Genomic DNA, 11,458 nt, shown 5'->3' with positions numbered 1-11,458 from the left:
CTGAGTGCTGGGATTATAGTCTAGGGCCACCACACCTGGCAGATTGTTTTTTCTACAACTTTTCTTTGGAAATCAAATAAATTTACAGGAAGAAAAAAACCGTATTGTAAAGTTGGAATCTGATCTGACTCCCCAGTTCCCACCTGCTCGCCAGCAGAAGCACTACTGTTAGCAGGGAGCTCAGCTCAGTACCAAAGCTGCCATCAGCCAGCACAGGGTGTCAAAGGGAGACAAGATAGGACAAGGAAATTGGCAGATCCCAGGAGATCTGAGGACATTGGACACTTCAAGAAATTTGCTCAGTGAGGTACATGACTGCCAGACAACGTTGGCCATAGATATTTATTAAAATCTTCCTTCTAGAGTTACTTCAATGTCTAGAAGTGGTTACAGTGTCAGTTGTCACATCACTCAGCCAAGATGCTGGAGGAGACCCAGTCCCAGGACCAGCCCATGGAGGAGGAGGGGATGGAGACCTTCGCCTTCCAGGTAGAAATCACACAGTTGATGTCCCCGATCATTAATGCCTTTTACTCGAACAAAGAGATCTTCCTGAGGGAGTTGATTTCCAATTTGCTCAGTGCTGTGGACAAAATCATGTATGAAAGCCTGACAGATCCCAGTAAGCTTGATTCCGGCAAGAAGCTGCCCAATAACCTCATTCCAAACAGGCAAGATCGCAACCTCACCATCATGAATACTGGGATTGGAATGACCAAGGCCGACCTGGTCAATAACTTTGGCACCATAGCCAAGTTGGGGACCAAGGACTTTATGGAGGCTTTGCAGGCAGACACTGACATCTCCATAATTGGCCAGTTTGGTGTGGGTTTCTCCTCTGCCTACCTGGTTGCTGAGAAAGTGACTGTGATTACCAAGCATAACGAGGATGAACAGTATGCCTGGGAGTCCTCAGCAGGAGGGTCCTTCATTGTGAGGATAGATGCCGGCTAACCTATGGGCCAAGGATCAAAGGTTATCCTACATCTGAAAGAAGACCAAACAGAGTACTTGGAAGAACTAAGAATAAAAAAGATTTGTGAAGAAGGATTCACAGTTTATTCGTTATCCCATTACTCTTTTTGTGGAGGAGGTCCGAGATAAAGAAGTGAGTAGAGATGAGGCTGAAGAAAAGGGGGACAAAGAGGAAGAGAAATAAAAAGGAGTTTGATGACATGCCTGAAATAGATGTTGGTTCTGATACAGAACAGGAAAAAAAGGATGGTGACAACAAGAAGAAGAAGATTAAGGAGAAGTATATCGAGCAAAAATTGTTGAACAAAATGAAGCCCATCTGGACCAGAAACCCTGGAGATATTATTAGTGAGGAGTATTGGGAGTTCTACAAGAGTCTGACCAATGACTTGGAAGATCACCTTGCAGTAAAACATTTTTCTGTTGAAGGACAGTTGGAACTTAGGGTTCTTCTTTTTGTCCCAAGATGCACTCCTTTTGAACTATTTGTAAACAGAAAGAACAACATCAAGTTGTATGTATGCAGTTTTCATCATGGATAACTGTGAGGAGCTGATCCCCAAGTACTTGAATTTCATCAGAGGTGTGGTGGGCTCTGAGGATCTCCCTCTAAATATTTCCTGGGAAATGTTACCACAGAGCAAAACTTTCAATGTTATCATAAAGAATTTGGTAAAAAAAAAAGTGCTTAGACTTGTTCACTGAACTGGCAGAGGATAAGGAGAACTACAAGATGTTCTATGAGCAGTTTTCTAAGAACATAAAGCTTGGGATACATCAAGACTGTCAGAATCAGAAGAAGCTTTCTGAACTGCTACACTGCTACACATCTGTTTCTGGGGATGAGATGGTTTCTCTCAAGGACTGCTGCACCAGGGAAAACTTTAGCGTCAGTTACCACAGAGGACTTGGAACTTCCAGAAGATGAAGAGGAGAAAAAAAAAAGCAGGAAAAGAAAAAGACAAAGTTGGAAAACCTGTGCAAGATCATGAGAGACATCTTGGAGAAAAAGGTCAAAAAGGTGGCTATGTCAAGCCAAGTAGTGACATCCCCATGCTGTATTGTCACAAGCACATATGGCTGGGTGGTGAACATGGAAAGAATCATGAAAGCCCAAACCCTAAGAGACGACTCCACAATGGGTTACTTGGTGGCAAAGAAGCACCTTGAGATAAACCCTGACAACTTTATTATTGAGACTTTGAGACAAAAGACCGAGGCTGATAATAAGTCTGTGATATGAAACTTTGTGAGGTCTGAAGTGCTCAGTTACCGAGCTGGATTCCTTAGTAGAGCAAATCTTGTATCTCTGAAGTGTTGAGATACCCTGATATTTAAAGTAATATTTGTTAAAGTAGCTTGAGTTTCATTATAGGATCTTTTTAAAAACTTTCCCTGGTAGTTTCAAATTCACATGTGCTAGGCTTCTAGAAGTATGTTATACTGAAAACTTGATGGTAGAAGCTGCACAGGCTTGTTTTCCAAAGAAAAGTACTGTTTCAAGGGAGAAACAACTTCCTAGGGATACCTCAGAGCTGTTTCAAAAATCACTTGGAACAAGGCCTGTGAGTGAAAATGGAGTGCCCAGGTCACAGTCTGCTTTAAGAGGTAATAAATACAGCAGAGGTGTTTTTTTTTTTTTTTTTTTTTTTTTTTTTTTTTAAATCATCCTTCTATTGTCCCTGCTTTCTTTCCATCCCTTTAAAAGGGATGCACTTCTCTTTCTTCCCAGCAGATGACCTTATCACTCTCTGCCTGCCTTCCTCCAGGCACAATGAATCCTGTGTGGTGTTGCCCTTTCATAAGCAAGGTGGGCTCTTCTGCTTCCTTCACTCCTCCTGTACGTTTTACATACTACAACGGTGCTATGGTTTGTGTCTAGTCATCCCCCTAAAGCCTCATGCAGTCACTGGGGTGGCTTCTAGAATTTATGATTAATTAATGAACTAATGCTGGGGTCATAGGTGTGGTTGCTACACCCACCCTGGGGCAGGTAGCCTGAACACAATATGGAGAGGGGAGAGAGGCCTTGCTAGCTCCTCAACTACTGCTCCACCTTTTGCTCTTTGCTGCTTTCCACAGCCATGAAGGGCTGCCCTCTTCCATGTGCCACTCTGCCTCAGAGACAGCTGAGTGTGGACTGAAACTTCTAATAACTATGAGCTAAATAAACCTTTCCTTGCTTAATTCTGGGTGTTGGGTATTTTGTCCCAGCAACAAGAGAAAAGTAACTGAGACAACTGGTATTTAGCAAAATAGAATTTATTAGCTGTATAACCTGAAAGTACAGATCTCAGGGCTCAGTGTATACTGTAAAGATTTTACCTGTCTTTTTCTCCTGGTCAAATGACTGTGGGCCTCCATTTTCCTCGGGAAGGGGAAGGGGAGGGAAGTTGACTAGATTTATGTTGTTTTATTTATAGCCTATTTAACCTTTGACCTCACAAAAGTGTTCTAACATTACCTGTTGGATCCTGAGTTGGTCTTTACATGTCCATCTGAGTTGGGAAGATGGGCATCAGCAATTCCACTCTTAAGTTACACTAAATTGTACCAGCTGATGTAGGTCATGTGCCTGCCTTGAATCAGCAAACCTGGTTAGATAAGGAGTTTGTTTGCAGAGAGGTCTCTGCACCTCTGAGTGGAGACACAACGGTGGCTTTACCTCTCACCATATGCAAGACAACGAGAGGTAGGGAACAGTGTTAGTTTTTTCGGCAGTGTTGCACAAAAGCAGAAGCAAAAGGATGGAAAAGGCCTTTATTGCCATTGAGCAGGACATGGAGATGACTGATGGCAGGGAGAGGGGAGGATCCTCTTACCTGAGACAGGGAGGCTGAGGCTCTATGGACTTTCTCTGGGGCTGGAGCTCAAGGGGCAGGCTCAGTGACACAGGCTCAGTGGAGGCTCCCTCGTATGTGTGGTGGGCAGGAAGAGTAAAAGGAAGTTGTATCCAGGGCTGGAGTGGGTAAAAGCAAAGAAGTGGTCACTGGGAAGATAAACTGTTTTTTGGGGATTCAGCCATGTTGAATCAGGGCCATGATATTGTAGCAGTTTGTATTTGGGCTGGAACCTATCAAAAGTGGTCCCTCAATCAAAATTTTCTTAAAGGTATTGATTAGAGTTGCAGTAAAATTAAGAGCAGAACACACCTGAGAAGTGCCCTCAACTCATTGCACTCTATTCATTCTTCTCTCAAATATGTTCTGCTACTATTTGATCTTTCCCTTCTGGACCCAGTTTCTGCATTTCAAACTGACCATCTAGCAATATGAATGCTTGCCACAAATTTATGAGTGAAGATTATGGCTGAAGATTATTATATACATTAGAGAAGAGCAGACTCTGTGCAGAATTGTCTAGCTTTCTTTTCCTTTGATGAAGTAGAGAGCAATATGGATGAAACAAATGTTGAATCAGTCAAGGGAGCAAAGGGGAATAAGAATTTATTAGGACCAAAATAGATTCTTCCTCTGGTCAAGAAGTACCAAATTTTGTTTTTTGAATGATTTTTTTTTGTATTTTTAGGGAAGGGTCTACAGGGTGTTCAGGGTCTCACTACTATATTGGACTCATAGTGATCTGCCTGTTTACAGCCTCCCAAGAGCTGGGATTATAGGTGTGCACCACCATGTCCAGTCTTCATTGCCATCTCAGCATGCCCCAGGGGCAGGGCCAGCATGGGAGACCCAGGGATAGAACCTCTGGCCACTGTGCCTGCTTGCAGGTGCTTTAATCCACTGAGATGTTTGGTCAGTCCTTGAATGATTTTTTCTTAGCAATAACATTTTACCTAATTCCTTTATTTGCCAAACAATGTATTTCTACTTTCTCCTAGCATTGCTAAGAGGGCTTTTAAGGAGGCAGATAACTTCATGGTTTTTACACTGTTGTGTCAACCTTTCCCTCTCTCTTCCAGAGTTCTTTCATCAGCTACCAGCAATTCTAAGTTGTTTATACATGTTGAAGAATTGATTTCCAGTAATCAGACTCTGAAGAGACTGATTTGTAAACCAGAATCCAGCTTATTTATAACGTGAAGATCCATCTAATGTAATCTATAATGGACCAGCTGTCTTCTCGACATACTACTCTTTTGACATCGATATATCCAGGGAGCCCAATTTGTTAGTGATAGATAGCCTTGGCCAACATTGACTCAGCCAGGGCAGAGAGAAGTGATGGATTTAAGGGGTATCTCCTTTATGTTGTGATGGAGCATAATGAATTTATGCCTCTCAGCAAGGATGCAGTCCAGTGCTAATCAGTATCTGTCATTCAGGTGTACTATCTTTGTTCTCTGGTTAATTCCTGGTAGGCACTGCTAAATTCCTTTGCTTTCTCTTTTTGGTCCTAATAAATTCTTTTTCCCCTCTGCTCCCTTGACTGATTCTAGGCAAATTTGGGAAGGATACACATTTTTTTAGTGTGCTTTGCATATTTTTTACAGACTCCTTAGTTTTAAATTTCCAACTTTTCATTAAAGCAAAAGGTGACATTGGAAACCAATAAACATATAACTCAATGAGTTATTAAGAGCAGAACACACCTGAGAAGTGCCCTCAACTCATTGCACTCTATTCATTTTCCTCTCAAATATGTTCTGCTACTATTTGATCTTTCCCTTCTGGACCCAGTTTCTGCATTTCAAACTGACCATCTAGCAATATGAATGCTTACCACAAATTTATGAGTGGCTGAAGATAGATTATTATATATATTAGAGAAGAGCAGAAGCTGTGCAGAATTGTCTAGATTTCTTTTCCTTTGATGAAGTAGGGAGCAATATGGATGAAACAAATGTTGAAACAAGTTGAAGAAAACTTTATGTGAAAGTTGAGAGTTGAGAGTGAGTCTTGAAATAAGGATAAATATATATTCATTTGAAGAGCGTCGGCAAAAGAGAAAGAGGAGAAAATGAGGGACATAAAACAGTGACATAGAGTAGAATAGAAAAGCTGATTAGGGCCTTAGAATGAGGCATCAAGCCATGGTGGAATAAAAAGCAAAATTTCAGCATGCTGGGCACTATGGACTGAATCATGGCTCTTGGTGAGAATGACAAAGACAATGGGAATGTTGGTTTGACAGTAATATGTTGAAGGTTTTTGCGAGAAGAAAGATCTACTAGACTGTTGCTCTACCTAAGGCATGGACCAGTTTGGTTTTGAACTGTGGAAACTGAAGACAGATGACACAGATATTGTGCAATAGGAATTGATAAAAGTACCTTACATATTGTATACAGAGACGCTAGTGTTAAGGAAGTCAAAGCTACACAAAGCATTTCCTATCTGTGAAACTGGTTTCTAAGGAGAGCTGGCTTTGGGGATAATAAGATATGAGTTTGGGATGTGATATGTTTATGTAATAGGAAACACATAGAAATGAGGGATTCAAGTGAGGTAAATGAAAATATGGGATGGGTAGACTTTAACTGTTATCACCACAAAATGATGGCTATTTCAGGTAATGCATATGACCATTCTACAATGTCTACATGCTTCCAATTATAATGCTCTATATGACAATCTGTAAATTAAGAAATGCTAAAACTACTAAGCAGAGAAAATATGGAAATAGGATATCAAAAAGAGGTTGAGATGGGAGATGCATGTGAGAGTTATATGTGTGGAGAATTATGAGGATAAGTAAACTACCATTGCATGGCGAAATGAACAGAGGGCTGATATTTTAGACTTCAGGTCTACATATAGAAGGCAGGACACTTCAAACATAAAGAGAATTTTATTAAACAACTTCTTTGTACCTTGCGTAGCTCTGTCTTAAGTGTATTTTTAAATTTAATTTTCAAGGCAGGAAAGTAAATAGAAGAATGAAAAATACCCAGAATACAGAGTCTTGGAAATCAAGGAATATCCTATTTTGTATTTCAGTGATGTGCTACAGAAAAGTTAAGTGTTTGGAGAAAGATCATCATTAATATTTAAGTAATTTCATTAATATTGGTATAGAAGATAAATGTTAGAGAAAGAATTATAAAGCATTTGGAAGCATATTCAATAAATTTGGAATTAATTTAAGTAAAACAATAAAAGAGGTTCAGATAAGGAGTTTTAGAAAAGAAAGAGCAAATGAGGAAGTCCCTCTCTTTTCAAAGACCAAATAATGTTCCAGCATGTGTGTGTGTGTGTGTGTGTGTGTGTGTACACTACACTTTCTTCATCCATTTAGTTATTGATAGTCATCGAAATAGCTTCCATATCACAATGACTAAAAGACAATGAGAAAATGAAAATAACAGAACATGCTGTGAATCCATCAAGGAGGGAGCTGGTATGTGCTGGGAAGCTTCAGCTTCAGGCTTGGAAGCTGTGCCTGGTTAGTGTTACAGGAAGACAGTGAGAGACAGTGTGGAGGCAAAATAATCTGGAGGTCACTCCTCACAGGAGCAGCTCCCAGAGGGCTTCCTCTGTCTTTGTCAGGAAGAAGCACAAGCAGAAGCAAGTGGTACTGGGAATTGAACAAATGAAGAGGATTAAGGATAAACAGAGAATGTGGGTGGGCAGGAGTGGAGAAGCAAATGTCTCTCAGAATCCATGTGTGCTGGGTACTATGATAAGAACATGGAAAAACTGGCTGGTTTGGGTTTTCTAATGGATCAGTTTTGGAAAACGGAATGCCTTCCCTTAGTTTCTGTCTGAGCTTTTGCTCTTTATTATTTCATTTGGAACAATTTGTCCTTTTTCATCCTCCTCCCATATTTTATTTTTTTCTTTTTAAATTTACATTGATTACAGGTTGATTTATTTTGTTCAGTAAGAATTCTGTTTAGAGTAAATTTCAGTTTGGGTGCTCTGTGCATAAACATAATCTGCTGCACCAGCAAATTCTTTGTGTTTGAAGCCTGCATAAATATTTGCACTTTTGGGTTCTCCATCATCTGTTGAGTAGAAGTATTCCATCTCCTTAATGCAGCAGTTAAATTACTTTATGTTGAAGTGCTCATGTTTTGTGGAAAAGTAGATTAGTTCTTATTCTCGGGCAGACTAAGAGGATTATGCTCTCAGGCATTAAAAATAAATAATTAATTTATGTGCATGATGGATTTTTTACCATATGTCTTTTTCATATTGAATATGGTATACTATTTAAGGCTTCTCTTTTTTCCTCTCATAAAATTCAATAGTTTTAAAATGTACCAAAGACCTATCTTGATGTATACTTAAATACATATTTATGTTTTTTAAACTCTTTTTAACTAGCTGTTAAGCATTGATGCTTTTCATGTATTTGAACATTAAAAAAGATATAGGCATGAGATAGCCAGCACAGCGCACTGGACAGTCGCAGTGTGTGGCACCCACCACCCACCAGAACTTCCTCCAGCAGATAGGACTGGTGTGGAATACTGCAGTGGAACTCCAGGAAGAGTGGCTAGGGGTGAGATCCAGCCAACTAATCCAGGAGCAGAACATCTTGCCAATGGGGCACAGCAGGTTCACTTCCATGGGTCACAGCAGGAAGAAGCCAAGTACAGGAGCCAGATCCAAGACAGGCTCAGTGGGACAAGTTCAAACTCCATAAATCTGGACCCCATAAGCTGAGCCAGACCCAGATCTATGAAAGCGCTCTCTCTCTCTCTCTCTCTCTCTCTCTCTCTCTCTCTCTCTCTAGGTAACTGGGTGAAATAGTCTTCCTGGAAGACTCCAGGTACATCAAAGGGAGGTGAAAAGATGGAACTTAAGGGAACTACTTTAATACAAATTCCCAATTTAATATCTGCTTAGCTATACATTCATAATGTTTGTTCTTGTGGTCTAACATACAAATCCATTAGTTACAAAAGTTTGTCATTTGCTAAATCTCACTATCCATTGTTCATGTTGCTAATTGTAGTACTGTAGATACAAAACTGTATCTTCCTTAACCACATAAACTCTCTTGGGCAATAATATTGGTTGGTGCTAAGGTAATAACTGCACCAGAGCTCTACACCAAAGATCAGAGGACTGTGCTATGAAAAATGGCAAAAAGGAGAAAAATGCATTCTCAGGTGCTGAGTCAGCCCAGAACAAATTCAGGAGACACTAGCATAGAAGAAATTGTAAGTCACACTCTTTAAATCTCTGAAATAATAGTGTCTGAAGTAAAGAAATAACTGCAGCTGAGCTGTGAAAGGCTCAAGTCAACAACTTCTGTGGATAAGCCACTACTATTGTGGACTGCTGGACTGTGTTGGATTGTTTTGCTGAATTCACGCAGATATAGTATTTAGATGCCAATGGAAAACCCATTTCTTACAGAACTAAACAAAAAAAGGTGATACAAACGAAGGACCATTTTGTATCTGTATATGCAGAATAGTCAGGATAGATATACAGCTACTTTGTTATAATTCAATGAGAAGAAAGATTTGTACTAATAATGTTTAGACAGGATATTCTGTCTGCACCCTGTACTATGGATAACCACTAAGAAGATAACAATGTACAATGTATTAATTATTGAGACTGTCCTATTAATTAGCTTTGAAACTGTCTCATTGATATTTGTTTCTCAATAAAATAAAAATAATAAAAAAAGAAACAACTGCAGAAAAGTATAGAGGAAATCAGAGAAGAAATAATCTCTGAAGCAAAACAAGAAATGATAACTATAATGAAAGAATTACTAAGTACTTCTAAGGAAGACACTGAAAAAAATAGAGAATAGAAAAATGATGGAATCCTTGAATAAGCAAAATAGGAAAGAAACAGAATGCATGGAGCAGATTAAAAAGATATACAGGAAATTAAAATCTCAAGAGTTGACAAAACCATTTGAATGAAAGTGAAAATAGACTTTCAGACCTTGAAGACATCATTGCAGCTAGTAAAAAGATAAGAAAAGATCGCTTGAAAACGACTAGGATGCAGGAAAAAATAATTAAACATCTGCAAGATGATGCAAAGATGAACAATGTAAGACTAATAGGCATCAATGAGAAGGAAGGAGTCAATACAAATGATATAAAACGAATATGGGCAGAAGTAATAGCAGAAAACTTCCCAAATATGGTGAAACAATCTGACATTCAGGTAACCAAAGCATATAGAATTCCAAATAACATCAACCTAATTAAAACCACATCCACATATGTAATAATCAAGGTCCCAGAAATTCAGCACAGGAACAGTATAGTAAACTCTGCTAGAGAAAACAAACATCACATTTAAAGGAAAACTTATCAAAATTATGACAGATTTCTCTTCACAAACAGTGAAGTCAAGAAGAGCATGCAGTAAAGTACTGAAAGACTTGCAAGAATACAAATTCCAGTCCAGACTGACATACCCAGCAAAACTCTCTTTCAAGGTTAATGTAGAAGTGAAATACTTCTGTGACAAAGAACAACTAAAGAATTTCATAACAATAAAGCCAACCCTACACAAACTACTTAAAGATGTTCTAGAGAGGGATCAAAATGATCACAACTCCATGAATGTGAATTGAAAGAACTCACCAAATAATGCAAAAAATTAAACTCAGGAGATAAAGGGGCATACAACAGCAGGTAAATAACATGTCAATCATAAGTAAATACATCTCAATTATAACCATCAATGTAAAGGGACTCAATTCATCAATTAAAAGGAATAGACTTGCAGAGTGGATTAGAAAGCAAAATCGAACAATATGCTACATACAAGAAACTCACTTAACTCATAAAGAAATTCATAGGATGAAAGTCAAAGTATGGAAAACAATACTACATGCCCTAGGACTTCAGAAAAAAGCAGGGATAGCAATCCTGTTCACAGACAGTCTCAACTTCAAAGAATGATCAAATGAAATAAAGAAGGCTACTACATACTAGTTAGGGGAAAATTACAAGAACAAGAGATAAATAAATATATATGCACCAAACATGGGATCACCCAACTGTATAAGACAAATCTTAATGGACATGAAAAATCTAATATCCAATGACATAATGTTAACAGGAGACATTAACACCCCTTTATCTCAAAAAGATAGGTCAAGCAGATAAAAATTAATGAAGAGATAGCAGAACTGAATCAGATCTTTGAAAAAATGATTTAGTGGACATATACAGGGTGTTCTACTCAAACACATCTGAATACACATTCTTTTCAGATGCACATGGGTCATTTTCTAAAATAGATGATATACTATTCCATAGGTCATGTTTAAGTATATGCAACAAAACAGAAATTCTCCCATGCATATTATCTGTCCACAGTGCAATGCAACTGGAAATAAAGGACAAAAGAAACCACAAAACCTCATAAACACACAGAAATGTAATAACACCTTCCTTGACAACGGATGGGTTACAGATGAAATTAAACAAGGAATTAAACAATGTCTACAATTCAAAGAAAACTCAAATACAAATTATTGGAATTTGTGGGATGCAATGAAAGCCATTCTTATATTGAAATTTATAGTGGTGAACTCAATCATTAGGAAAGCAGAAAGGGAAAAATACCCTAATGTTGCACCTCAAGCATCTAGA

At 38.7% G+C, this 11,458-nt stretch overlaps 1 pseudogene; it reads left to right on the top strand.

Moving 5' to 3' along the window:
* Positions 1-420: 420 nt before the first annotated feature.
* Positions 421-2,218, top strand: LOC101584333 (annotated as a pseudogene).
* The last annotated feature ends 9,240 nt before the right edge of the window (positions 2,219-11,458 follow it).

The sequence above is a fragment of the Octodon degus genome, unplaced genomic scaffold, assembly GCF_000260255.1.
Source record: "Octodon degus isolate 3935 unplaced genomic scaffold, OctDeg1.0 scaffold00009, whole genome shotgun sequence".
Taxonomy (NCBI): domain Eukaryota; kingdom Metazoa; phylum Chordata; class Mammalia; order Rodentia; family Octodontidae; genus Octodon; species Octodon degus.
The sequence above is the reverse complement of the archived record's forward strand: the minus strand, read 5'-3'. Positions and strand labels throughout refer to the sequence as shown.